Genomic DNA, 14,822 nt, shown 5'->3' on the forward strand with positions numbered 1-14,822 from the left:
TTGATGAGGGCAGTCGTGCGCCTCACTCTGTTAACGTTATAGTGTGTCTGTGTCCTTTACACGTAAATAATAAACAGCAGTGTCCTGCCAGTGCCACCGCTTGCTGCTTCTAGATCGTTGTGTCCGTCTTCACTGTGTTCTACTAAGTATTTTATCGACACAAAGGTAAGTAGTTACTTTTATTGTTTAAATTTATTGTGTACGAATTTAAAACCAGTTTTCCTTTTTTCGTTATTTTCTGAACCTATTGAAACAAAACAATCTAAATCTAAACTAAGATGTCACTTGTTTAAGATGCTTAAGATGTTTACGACTATCAACCTGCAACCGCCTTATCTGTTTGCCTGTGTCATCGGAACTCGCTAATTAATAGACTGATTTTGATGCGGCTTTATTTTGTTTTTAAGAACTCTGTTTTTTTTAATAAATACAGTATAGGTGTTAGTACTAGGTGTCACCTACCATCCAGTGAATCCCTGTCTCCCGCTAATATTATAACTCGTACATAATATCTCTTGCAATAAAGTATGTGAATGTTAACATAATTTATTTTATTAAGTTTGCGATAAACGATTTTTATAAATTAGATATGAATTTTATTTTCTCATAAACTCTCTTGTAAAGTTAGCAACCGCCCGCGACTTTGGCCTTATAGATTCGTAATTGATAAACGATTTTTATAAATAAGATATGAATTTTATTTTCTCATAAACTCTCTTGAAAAGTTAGCAACCGCCCGCGACTTTGGCCTTATAGATTCGTAATTTATTATTTAATATGAAAAACTATATATAAATATTGCTACGTATTACATGAGCTAACTGCAAATGATATTTAAATTATAATCGGTCTAGCCACTTCTGTGGATTAAGTGAAAGCTAATTTATTTGCAATAATTGGTTTTCTGGGGTAATTTCACTGTTTCTCATATTGTTATATTTTTTTATAAGAGGAGGGAAACGGGCAAGAGGCTCACGGATTGGGGAGTGGTGAGGCAACTGCCCATGGACATCCGCAACAACAGGTGTCATGGGATGCGTTGCCGGCCTTTAAGATGGGAGTGTGCTATTTTCTTGATGGTCCCTAAGTCGCATCGGTTCGGGTAAACAGCAGCCGGTGATTGATTCCAGAAAGTGGCTGTACGAAGCAAGATTGGAAGAAGCTGGTACTGGGGAATGCCCGCCCAGAGGTGAGGACAGTACTTCATGCAAAGCCGGATTAGCGCCTTATACAGTTGCAGGCGATGGCTTATAGTGAAGTAGTGTATCGCTTTACTGAGTAAACCAAGCTTTTTAGAAGCCAGTTTGGCCTTCTCTTCCAAGTTACTACGGAACCGATCGTCGTTCGATATATTATGGACGCCAAGTATATCGATACAGTGATCGAGACAAAGGGAGACTTTTTACCGGGGAACGCACAAACTTGTGTCTTGTTAGGATTGAATTGTACTAAATATAGTCGGCCCCTTTTCGAGACTTTGCATCTTAGTCTCGATTTCATACAGACGTTGATTCCGGTTTTTGGCGACGCTATCCTGGGACATGTTGGCACGGCCGGTGTAGGAAGTATACAATGAATAATGTTGATTTGCAGTATATTATTGATATGCTTGAGAAACAGTGTAGGGGAAAGCACACAACCTTGCGGGACACCAGGGTTGATGGGTTAAGTCGGAGCATGCACCGCTGATAACAACCTTGATGCTCCGATCGGCCATAAAGCTAGACATAACCATTTGTACACCCTCTCGGGTGTCCATAGGATGGTAGTTTCGCTATAAGCGCTTTACACCCGGTCAAAGGTCTTCGCTATGTCCAAACTCACCGCCAACCTTAGATAATTTATACGTCTAAATAGAGTCTCTTGCTGTTAGACAACCGATAAAAACAGGCCAGGAATATTAGTTTAGTGTGCGTGACAAGCTACGTCTTACACTCGCGATTTGTATGACACTTTTTACTAGTGTGCGTGAATTACTCAAAATAGAGGTTAGATTTAATCACAATTTTTTTCGACGTTTTCACAACTGTTATAGTCTATCTAGACGTATAAATGATCTTGAGCCGCCTTTCATAACAATATTTAATTTTTAAATTTAATTTTTATATTATAATATATTGTATAGATTTGGTACGCATAAAACTGTATTTACCTATTAGATGGAAGAAAACTAAGAGATGTTTTCATCATTAAGAATGGGTAACGAATGGGTACCCTGCTACTGTGCCACTGAGTTACAATATAATAGATATAGACACCACAACCACATGCGAGCTCTCTCATGAACATCTCTAGCGAAATACAGCAAGATAGAAAAGGTAAGCGAATCTATTGTTACTGTAACCGATTTGGATTGACAAGTCGTAAACCGTCAGCCATGTTTGACACGAAGCTGATAGAATTTGTATTAGGAACACATAATGACGTTCTATACGTATATCGGCAAAAGTGTGCACAATTGAAGACAATGTAAGCACAAATTTCTCCTTAGTCTTGTGTCACTGTCCGAATCGGGTTCTAAATTCAACATACTTAACCAACTGTATAAATATTTTACATTGCTGCTTATTCACCAAGATAATTTTATACAACTCGAGTACCTAAGTCGAGGCTTCATCATCAGCCGAAAGACGTCCACTGCTGGACAAAGGTCTCCCCCCTAAAATCTCCTCGATCATCAGTCCTTCGCTGCCCTCATCCAACGTATGCCGGCGATCTTGACCAGATCGTCAGTCCATCTTGTGGGGGGCCTACCAACACTGCGTCTTCCGGTACGTGGTCGAAGCTTATTATTGTGTAATGTGAGGCATGTTCCATATTTCGTCTTTTATTTATGTACGACGGGATTTGTCTGTATGTAAAGAACATTATTGGTCTTCTTCTTCGGCGTTACACTCTTGTCAGAGTGGTCGTGGTCGTCACGTCGAGGTTAGTGGCCTATTTCACAATGCGACGCCACTCGTCGCGAACTGCCGCTCTTCTCGTGCATTCATGCAGAGTACCGTCGACAGCTTGCCTCACTTGGTCCGTCCACCTCATCGGGGACCTGCCTCGTGGTCTAGTGCCCTCGAATTTACCCTGCACTATTAAGCGTTCTATGGAGTCGCTTCCACGTCGCGATACATGCCCGAAGAAAGTGAGAATGCGTCATACATCATTGGTATCAAAGAAAAATTTTTAAGAAACTAGATGGCGATATTAAAAATACACGTCGGCTATATTTTATACGATAATTCCCGTACCATTCGAGTCGAACTTGCACTTAACCAGTTTTTATATATGTGTATAAATTAAACAATTTATTCTATTTGTGTCCCTCTACTCTGTGTAACTTTTTATTTTTAAAGTATTTTCCTGTTTAACCAACGAAATTAATTAATTAATTTCGTTGTATTTGTGTTTGTGTGTGTTCATTTCGACGATGTTGTATAAACAGATAACAAATAATTCAAGACATTGTTTTATTAAAAAATAAATAAGTCAAAGTCAAAAATATTTTACTGACTTAAAATCAAAAGATTGCTCGTCAACGTGAACCAGAAAAATACAATTCAAATACATGCTAATAAACACAAAAGTTGAAACATATCTATGTATTTTAAAAATAATGCAATCCAGTAAAACAATACAAGGCTGAACCATAAAATCCATAAAAAATAACAACTGGTATAATATATTCAATTCCACATTGTATGTATTCGGTAATATCGTTTACGTAATCTTTAATACTGTAATAAGTCTTCGACATAAGTCTGTGTTTACGAGTTATAAAAGATTTAAATTTATTTATTGATAATTCAGATACACTTTTAGGTAATTTATTGTAAAATTTTTGCATCCAAAGGAATTCTTCATTTTATAGAGGCTAAGTAGGGGTAGTAGACACTATAAGCTTGTAGTTATTTCTAATGTTTAAATTATGGTTGTCGCTTATTTTACTGTATAAATTATAATGTTTATATACGTGCAGGAGACTGCTATAAATATATTGGCCGTTTTTAATTTCAGAATAATAATGCCTAGCGACCATATAAAATAAATATTTGACCATATTAACAGGATTTTGAATTATTGTTTTAATTTTATTAACATCAGGCTTAGCTTATCTCCTACATTCTAAAATGATTTAACTTGTATACTGTTTTATATCTACTATACTATCTATAAAAACACGACTTTTTTGTCTGCGTGGAATTCAAGATTAGGTCCAAAGATAATTGTGGACGTTATGAGATTACATTTATTTTTATAAATAATTACTACATAAGTCTCACCTTGAATATCCTTTTTAGATTATGCGTATTCGTATAGCCTAGTCTTGTCATAAATATTTCTACAAGGCAAAAAATATTTTTTCTTTTGCTAAATTTATTAGTGTAGTGCCCTGTGTTTCCCCAGGGCAAAAAATTAATAGGGGTGTCCCAGGCCCAAGGTTGTCGTAGGAGGCGACTAAGGGCAAAAGTCCTTAGTCGCCTAGAGTCAAGCTCCCGTCTTATGAAGTCAGCACGAACGGGCCAGACTGGTCCGGATTAAGTACTTCACTCGGCACAGAAAACCGGTGTGAAGTAGCGGCTTGTGTCGCTATGTTTCGCATATCGCATTTCGCCCGTGCCTCCACTACAATATTACAACGGCCTTTAACGAGATTTTACTCCAATAGTGTACCGGCTCTACAGAGTTGTCCCTCCTTGAGCTTTCTCGCTCAGGCCGCCTTTCGCATTCTGGGAAGGTCACAGAATGTCCGCGCAGGTCCGAGGACTAACCAATCTTTAACCCCACGGCACCCCGCTCCACGCTTAATGTGTACTTTTACAACTTTTTCCCTGATGAACAGTCCACCACCACTTGACATGACGCAGCGGGCTTTTTTCTATTGAAATATGTTGATTAATTGTAACAGAATTTATGTACAGACTTAGATGTCATAGTAATGTGTTACAACTAAACTAACTAATAGCAATTAATGTTGTTACAACTGTATGCAAATGAAACGGTTTAGTTTTGGCCTTTGCTGAGCATGCGAATTATTTTCCATAATATGTCGACAATTTTTATTTTCATTTTGTAGTGTTAGTTTCATAACCTGTGTTACGATAAAACTGTGTATCTCAGTTTTTATTGGTAATATTGCAGCATAACATACGAGTACATATATTTGAGAAACGGGAATGTACCGTACCAAGAAAGTTTTACTTATTTTATACAAAGTAGCCAGTACTCCAAAACTACAGTTCTTTTTTACTACTTTCATACTTAAACCCCAGTTGTACATAATAAATATTTCTTTAGCTAAGTTACTTAGCCTAATAAATTAAAATTTCCTCATTTTCTTGATATATGTTATTGCTTCGTGTTGCAATATTTAAAACAAGGCCACTGGCGGTTCTGAAATTGTGTAGAATTGTTGTCGTGTTGACCACGTGTTGACTATGCGTTCACTTACAGCTGTGCGAATGTGCGTACAAAATATATCTATCTGCGATTCTGCGATTTATATCTACTTGTTTTGACTTAACATCGTTGCGATGGAGGAATCGATGTTTTGACCGCGAGTAGCGGGGTAGCGGGGCACTTTTACTAATTCATACGAGTGCCGGGACAGCGGTTGAGTAACGGGTTGCGGTTTAGTCTCCGCTGGCAACATTTCATATTTATTCACGCCTGGTTGTATTTAATGCCTTAAGTTGTTATTCAAAAATACTGAGAGTAACCTTAACAGACCGTTATAATTATTCCATTTACGAGAAAAAATAATCCATGAAATTATTTACACATGACTTAACACATTAATAACACTCTTTAGGTATATAAAAAAAAAAATAGAACTTAAATAATCTATTTCGTTTAAGCAATTTAAATGTGATTATTTAATAAATACTAATAAAATTGCAATATTATTTACATAATTTTGTTAATTGACAGACAATAAAATGGGTTACGCGATAGAGATACAAGATCAATAGCTTTGCCTCGTTCTATCTCAGCCTAAGTTATATATCTCTTGTCCTTTCTATTTGTAATGAAGAAGCTACTTCTGTAGCGTTAATATTCTAAGCAATAACGCAAGCACTGCGCTTGACCTAATATCGAATAACCTCCTCGGTCGATACTCGAAGTCTGACTTTTTAGCTATCGTATATCACTAGTGCTGTCTTCTGCATAGCAATGTATATTGGAGGTGTCTAATATATCATTGATATGCAGATGAAACAGTGTAGGAGATAGTACACAGCCTTGGGGCACTCCAGCGCTCACGGGCTTCGGGTTCGAGTAATAACCGTCGACAACAACCTGTATGCTGTGCCCAGTGAGGAAGCTGGTGGTCCACTTGCATAAACTCTCAGGAAGCCCAAATGATGGAAGTTTTAAGAGGAGCGCCATGTGCCATACACGATCAAAGGCTTTCTCTATATCCACGCCATTCCATCCAATTACCAGTACTTCTCCCACATTTTCGATAGCCGCTGGAGGTCTCGTCAACCCAATCAGTTTCTTAAACAGTTGATGACAGATTCAAGGCAGAGCGTCTCATTACCTGTCGGAAGTCTACTCAGACGTTCCAGAGTATGTTGTGTTGTTAATATAGATTCTATCATACTCAGGGCAGTAATACTTACTGCGTTGGGTATTATGGGGTATATGGGGAAAATAACGGAACCCGGATTGTTGCCCCTCGAGTTACCCTTGATACACTGCCTGACGACCTGTATAGCCGAATGGTTAGCGATCTTACCTACTAAGCTAAAGGTCCCGGGTTCGAATCGCGGTAGGTGCAAGCATTTATATGATGAATATGGATGTTTGTTTCCGAGTCATGGATGTTTAAATGTATTTATGTATGTTTATATGAATTTCTGTATGTTTAAGTAAGTATATTGTATTAAATATATCGTTGTCTTGTAACCCATAACACAGTGACACTTAAACATATTAATGTACATTAAAAAATTAGGTGCATATACCTACTGGAATACGAACCCGGCACCTCATGCTCAATGGGCAGTGTCAGTAATCACTGGGGTATATGTTTCGTCAAGATATGCAATATACAAACAAAAAGAAACAAATGAACAACGGGTTAGTAATGCATCCAGTTTGTATGAAATTTCATGCAAAAAATGCTTACGCGTCGAAACTAGTTTGTTACTTGATCTTAGCTACATCGACAAAACATATTTTAATGACGAACTTTGTTGAAATAAAGTTGATCACATGAGAATATTATTATATTGTAAATGGGAGGAAGTTGTTAAAGTAGAATGGTAATAAGCCAGCACGGCCTACCCATTGAGTGTCTTTGTTTAATGAAATTTGATGAAGTTTTTCATTTTTTCAATCTTATGCACTATAAGATTGAGAATAGGTATATTTTGGCTTGTCTGGAGCGAATTTGTTCTGAACTAGTACTTATTATAACATATATATTATATATTATTATAACATAATATTATGTTTGACTATTGTATTTGACTGGCATTATGAGTCACTCGAGTACTCTCGGCTGCTTACGATCCAGATCCAGATAAAGGTTTTCCTTTCTACCAACATCGCTATAAATTTTTATATCTTCCGATCCTTAGCTTTTATTCGCCTTCGCTCGTTAGATGTGACCGCAGCCTTATATCATTTAAGCATAGCACATGTTACGGCCGCTCTTAACATCCGGCATGACACATACAAATAGTCACAGTAATTAAAAAATGTTAATAAAGCGTTACAATCTGAAATGGAATGTAATTGTTTTAAAATAATCTAAGGTGCTACTTGCTGTTTTTTTTTCTGACGAACGTGGTAAGCTACTTTTAAAAATGGGGCTCTTTTGATTTGTTCGTTGTTTTTTTTCGCTTGTTGACACATACACACTTTTTACACAAATTATCATGCCCCAAGTTAAGCACATATCGCCTGTGTTATGGGTTACAAGACAATGATATATTTAATACAATATACTTACTTAAACATACATAAATTCATATAAACATACATATAAACATACATAAATACATTTGCTTTTTGTACATCAATTTACAGTATATTATCTCGCAGGTATACGAATATCACATAATTTGGCGTTTTACATACGGTGTCGTCTGTTTACAGACGCTTGCTGTTATGTAATATGCCTTGGTAAAATTGGCAACTCGTGCAATTGCTATTTTTTCGACATTGATGATTGTAAGTGTAGGGTGACCATGATAATAAATCAAGTAGGATAAAGTAGACTTAATTTCAGTAATCAGATACCATGAAGTCTTAAACTAAGAGTATAATAGATATCAAGGTGGGACAAGAACTTACATCATAATAAGAAAAAACAATTCTTTGAAGTCTGATATTTAAATCATACGTAGAGAAAGATAAAAAATTTAAGACTTCAAAGAGCTTTATGAAAAAAAGAACAGACATATAGATACCCTACACATAATATGATAAGAAAAATCAATGAAATATTAAAAATTATATGAAAATTATATTTCCTACTAACTAATTCCGATTTGTTAACTATCCACAATTACTGCCCAATTAATTATATTGCTGCTCAATATTTATTCCATGATCCATTTCATTATTCTTTATGACTCATTTTTTATTTTACTACTAAGTTTTAACTGTGAAACCTTTTAACAAACATACATTTTGTAATTTTTAACATACCAAAACTACTATATACACTGCTTCTTCAAATTATAGCCTTTAACATATATAGGTACAAATACTAAGAAAATCAAGTTCTATGAACTTTTAATATTTTAATCACACCTAGAAAAGACAAAAAAGACAGATTATTTTGTCAGCCTCTATGTCATAATATTGAATATTCTTCTAAAGACATTACACGGACTGTTGGACTCTCACGGCTATCCTTTTTTAGAAATTTAATTAATACTTTCTGTACCAATTGTATACCGCATGAGTCCTACGAACACTGGATTCATGGAAACTTTTTGAAAACTACAATTTTTCTGCGACATTTTGTAAATGGCGTTTGATTTGACTATCTTATATTGTGGCATTATATAAAGTGACAAGACTTTACATTTTACGTTCGTCATATTACATAACTTGCGAGCGTTTTGAAACGAACAACGCCGTTTGTAAACAGTGGAATCATACAAGCTGCCTGCGACATATACATATTATGAATTTTATATAAAACTCGTTGTTTAAGAACAGGTGCACCTTACAGGTACATCATGCTTCTTAAAATAGAAATGGTTAATGAATTAAGACTCACTACAGCAGAGAAATAAAAAGGGGTCCATACAAGTTTACCAGCTGAAGTTGAGTAAAATAAAGGAATACGTTCACGAATAAAGTCTAAGACCTGAAGGTTATAAGTGATTCCTTTGATCACTGATCAGCAATCGGGCCATGACGGAGAAATTCGGAGACATAGACAGATTACCAAAGCAGCCAAGAGCAAGTTAACCATAATCTGGCAAAAGTAAAAAACGGTAAAAACCACCAAGATTTAACTCGTAACGAACTTATAGATTATTTAGAGTTGCGATTAGATTTGGATTCTGACTGCATTGAAGACAAATTTACTACCGAAAATCACGTAAAAATGCCAAATTCCATCCGCATCACGTTGATGTCTAGCTGAGAATAATAGAATTTTAAATTCATACCAGTGGCCATTCGAAACCAGTGGCCATTCTATATAAGCCGCTGTTACAACTAATTAAGCACTAATCTCAAGCTGTTTACTTCCGATAGTACATGTATACATATTAATGTATCGGAAGTAATTGTCTCGTGAAGGGACGCCGCGAGGTTGTCGGCTTTCCTTGACCGACTAGCTCCCGCCATCATCACAACCGGTATGAAATACATATTATGTACAAATAAATGTGGACTAGATTGTACTATTCGTATAGAACTACTTACATCCATATCTCTTAGCGTTCCACAGATCCATATGTATCTACCAACTCGAGGAACATAACATGACACCACCGGTGAAAAAATGAAAAAAGAATTACTACAATTTCTGGCAATTAATACGTAGGGCGTTAAATTAAAAGTGAGAACTTTTATAAAATAAATAATGAGACTATTAAATTTGATTTGATTTTATTTTGTAATATAGATGCCTTATAGCATAACACTTGGAATAATTTTTTTTGAAACTTAAAAGTCCTTTACAAACATCTCATCCCATTAATTCCTATCGCAGCGACTACAGCTTCATCATCATTTTGAAGCCATCATCATCGTCTCGAATTGCAGCCAGAGAATCATACGTGACCGTACTAAGATTGTTTCATGCATCAGTCGATAAAAAATATGTGTAATTAAAGATAGCATTTAGTTAAAATAATTAGGATTAAATAATAAAAAAATCAGAATGTTTCATTTTTTATTTATATCTAATTTCCTTCACCCAACCATATTACAAATCCAAATACAAAAAAAAAATTGTTTCGGATAGAGGGGTCTATGGGTTACGCTGTACGCACAGGTATATACATCGTGCGCGGCGAGCGAAAAATGTGTTTTTGTGAGCCTCCTACAGCTACAGAGACAAACTTCATAAGAATTCGAACTCTTTCACGGCTTCTGGATGTAACAACATACCAGCAAATAGCGCGGAAACGTACGGCCATGTGGTCCGAAATAGGTTTTGAAGAAGCTGGTACGTATTGGCAAGGTTAAACTTATAACGAACTTCGTCATTCATTACTAAATTAACTTCAGCTTCGAGCCTTCGCGAAGAACGGACACAAATACAATATATCAGAATTATGTAATTCGATGAACTTTGAACATAATTTAGCATCTCCAGTTAGTAGAGGGTTGTAATTTAGAACCCTGCCTTAGATATTTTAAGTATTTTAACAAAAATATTTGACGTTTTTGTTTAAGGAACACATTAACAAAATAATACCACTAATTATAGAAAAGATATTGTTTTATTGAAAGAATAATAAATGTGTTTGGAGCCCAGGGATTGGAACCCAGGTACCAAATTATAAGTAGGTATAGAGTAAATACATTTTTTTGAGCATTCAATGTGTGCCCAAAACCCACATGATTGATTGGCAATGAATCCTAGTTTTATCGCCTTAATCGTTGAAGTAAATACAGAACAAAAAAATATCAAATTCAACCCAAGCTCGACCGGCTATATTATTTTTAATCGGATGTTGGATATCATTGTACATAGCCACCTGATAGGCCATTTTACGAACATCCTGGTGGGTCAAGCCACAGAATTTATTTTCCCTTACGAGAAAGTGAGAATTTCTTATAGATGATATGCAAGAGCAGGTCTTCTTCCTATAAGTATTAACAACCTCATCGGGAGACTGGTCACTGTGCACAAACCTTTGCAGAGTCGCTTTTGGAACACTGTAAAGTTTTACAGCTATTTCAAAAACTTATCTTTCTTTCCTCTTACAGCTTCAATCATATTATATACCAGGAACAAAGGGATGTTAAAAACATTGCAGGATTTTGTAACCCGGGTCCACATTATTACCCGCACATTTATTAGCGTTCCAAATTCAAAACATTACTGTGTTAGCCAGAAAACTAAAACTTTGTAAAATAAACCAAACCTTTCTTTCACCCATCCTCTGTCGTTTACGAAACATAGAAATAAATTACAATTTTAGCAATTTCAAGATTAAACGTTTGTGCGTCATATGAAATTTAAAATTTTTTGTTCGAACTATCAAACTCGATGTTGTCTGTTTCTGAGATATTAAGGCGTTCAAATAAATCAACGGGTTCCATATCACCACCCCTTCCTCTAACCTTTTATAAAATGACCTAAGTGAGTGTTTTATGTTTAATCAAAAATGGATATCTCGTTATTTGACTTTGCGTAAACTCATTTCACTTTGGATACCTAAAGATTGCCAACTAGTAAAGATTAAAAGTAAGCAAAGTGGAATATAACTAGGTATTACTTACAGCGACAGTCGATGTTTACAGGACGCGGTCGGCGGTGCTCAAGTTACAACTTAGAGCTACAACTTGTTTATTTTAAGCCTAGTTGACAGACTGAACCCAGCTTATGACATTTTAACCTATGCATTAGCTAACAAAGGTTTCAGAGTCAAGTTGAATCAGTTGTAGAGTATGCTTGACTTGAATCAAAAAGCTTATATTTCTTCTTCCTTTTTGAAATTGATTTAAACTAAAAAAAACCCTTACACTATGGTATATCATATACCTAAATAGAGCGCGTGATTCCCTAGAATACTAAATCAGTAAAATAATTATTTCAAAATTTAACGTATTATTTTAAAGAATTCAAAAGAAATTGATGTTTTTTTTACTAATCGGTACAGTTTATTTAACCTCTCCGAAATCAAACATACTCACATTCACCTTCACGTTTATAATAATTGTTAGGATACCGAGAACAATTACAAATTCAGTGCAGTAATTAATTCGTCAACTGATTATTATGGACGCCAATAATTTATTCTTTATTAATTTATGTAGAGGAAACATACAGTATTACAATAAAAATACTACCTAAAAACTAACACTTTCACCGGTGAAGTTTCCAAAAATTACACAACAATTTTAGTTAAAAGGTAACGATATAAATTATAAATCAATGGTTATACTATATAGGTATACTGTGCGTTATTGAAATAGTGGTTCTGTTTGATAAATATATTTTTGAAAATAAGTTTAAAAAAACATTAAGCATTATGAAATTTCAAATTTTTACTTAAAGTTCTAAGGTTTCATTTCTATCGACAATCTGCGATGGTTTTCATTATTACATTACTAGTATCGCCTATAACTTCTAGAGCAATAAAGCGACAGCCTGTCATAAAATTATGATTATATCATCATATCAACAGCAATGGTAGTTGGTACAGTACAATATTGTATATTTTTTTTAATAGAGAGCAAAAAAGAATACTGGGAAAGAGTCCTGGGTCATTTCGCGTCTCTCAGCGTGCCATTAAAAAATACCTATACGAAAGGAATAAAGTTTGTAAACACATTACGAAATGGTTACCTTTTATATCGATTGCTACAATCATTGAATTTTTCCTCTCGTAAGCATAGCACACACATTGCGTAAGCACAATATTGAAGGTCAAAGCACAAGGTAGAAGCTAACAGATATTGCCGAGCAATGAGCTGTGCACCACGACGCGGACGCAGTATCTCGCGTCAGTGTTGGCAAAGGCAACTACTAGGGTTGCCACCCTTACTATATAATATAGTATCCTATTATTTAAGGTGTCTTCACCTACTTTTATTTTGAATCTGTAGTAAGTGAAACTACTATATTTTATCAGCATGGCCACAGAGAGTATAGTTCATGTGACCACTATCGGTGATAAAATCAGAATTAATGTTGATCTGTAACTTAAAATTAGATTGTAATGATAAGAATTTCAAATTTATGAAATTCTCATGGAACCCTTCAAAATAACCGAAATAACCAAGACCCATAAAATATCCGAGTTAAATTTAAACTTTGATAACAGGTCTGTAAAGTCGAATTGCGAAGTTCGAAACATTCTTTACAGATATTCCTGTTACCACTACAAATTCGTTGAACTCATCACCAGACTCCGCTCTTTCACTCAACAGTGAAAGAGCGGAGTCTTCGGAGCGGAGGTTTCAATAAATATAACATTTTTGGATGTGATAAAATCTTTAAATTTGATCATGTTTCTGGCTCTGATGTCATAAAAGCTTTTAAATCTATTAAAAATAAGGCGACAAATGATCTTTGGGGCATTTGGGGTTAACTTGTCCTGTCTTTGATTGATATTATTGCGCCAGATTTAGCTATAACATTTAACAATTGTATAGAATATGGTGAATTTCCTGACCTAATGAAACATAGTAAAGTAGTTCCACTGTTTAAATCAGGTTGTACCAGTGACCCTACTAATTATAGACCAATATCTGTACTACCCACTTTTAGTAAAATTTTAAATCAATTTTTCGTCATTTTTTCCATAATAATTTATTGCACTCCAAACAGTTTGGTTTCACCCAGGGTCGTTCAACTACCGATGGTGGTATTGACTTGATACATAATATATTTGAAGCCTGGGAGGAGTCTCGTGATGCACGTCTTGGAGTCTTTTGTGACTTATCCAAGGCGTTCGATTGTATTGGACACGACTAATGCCACCATATATCGAATATCGATTTTAGGAGTAGGCCCTGTGCGGCTAACCCACGCCATACGAGTTTTTTGACCCTCATTATACAACTGGTGCATAAAATACTATATTTGTTGTGAGTTCAATTCTATAAACTTAGTGAATGTGTTTCAAAAAATAACGGTTAACAAGAACAAAGTGAAAACTTGATCAAGGCGTAATACCACTTACCACATATTTACAACTCATTAAACATACAGTACCTACAAAAATAATGAACTATAGATTTCATTGACTCTCTCTGTTTCTCATTTCAAAGGTTTCGTTACACATTTCGTTTCATAAAATCCAATTGACATCGTTAGAAAAATAAGTTTCATTTAAAACTACGGCATGGTTACCTGTTGTGTTTCCTTTTATAGAAGAATAGGGCAGCGGTGATCACAGAACATCAAGTGACGTACGCCTGTGCCCTTCCATAGAAATTCATTAGGAAAATTTTTAAAACAAATTTTCAAGGCCCCTTTTCTTAACCTTCTGGATCTTTGAGATCCTACTGCCTTTCAAATAATATTCAGGCCAAACCTATTATATTGTATACGTAAGTAACAGGTGATGTCGGGAGTTCTGCAGAAGAGCCGTTTGAACTTATAAATACCTCCGGATTCCGATGTGCTACTCAAATATTATTCCCACTTAAATATTACCTGTTTAATTAACATC

At 35.3% G+C, this 14,822-nt stretch overlaps 1 protein-coding gene across 1 annotated transcript in view; it reads left to right on the forward strand.

Annotated features, from left to right (window-relative positions):
• LOC126978724 (facilitated trehalose transporter Tret1-like) overlaps positions 1 to 14,822 on the forward strand; it is a 60,307-nt gene continuing 45,485 nt past the window's right edge. The window contains exon 1 of the mRNA XM_050827758.1: positions 1 to 165. The gene's annotated coding sequence lies outside the window, so the exon portion shown is untranslated. The remainder of the gene's footprint in view (positions 166 to 14,822) is intronic.

Source organism: Leptidea sinapis, chromosome Z (assembly GCF_905404315.1).
Source record: "Leptidea sinapis chromosome Z, ilLepSina1.1, whole genome shotgun sequence".
NCBI lineage: Eukaryota > Metazoa > Arthropoda > Insecta > Lepidoptera > Pieridae > Leptidea > Leptidea sinapis.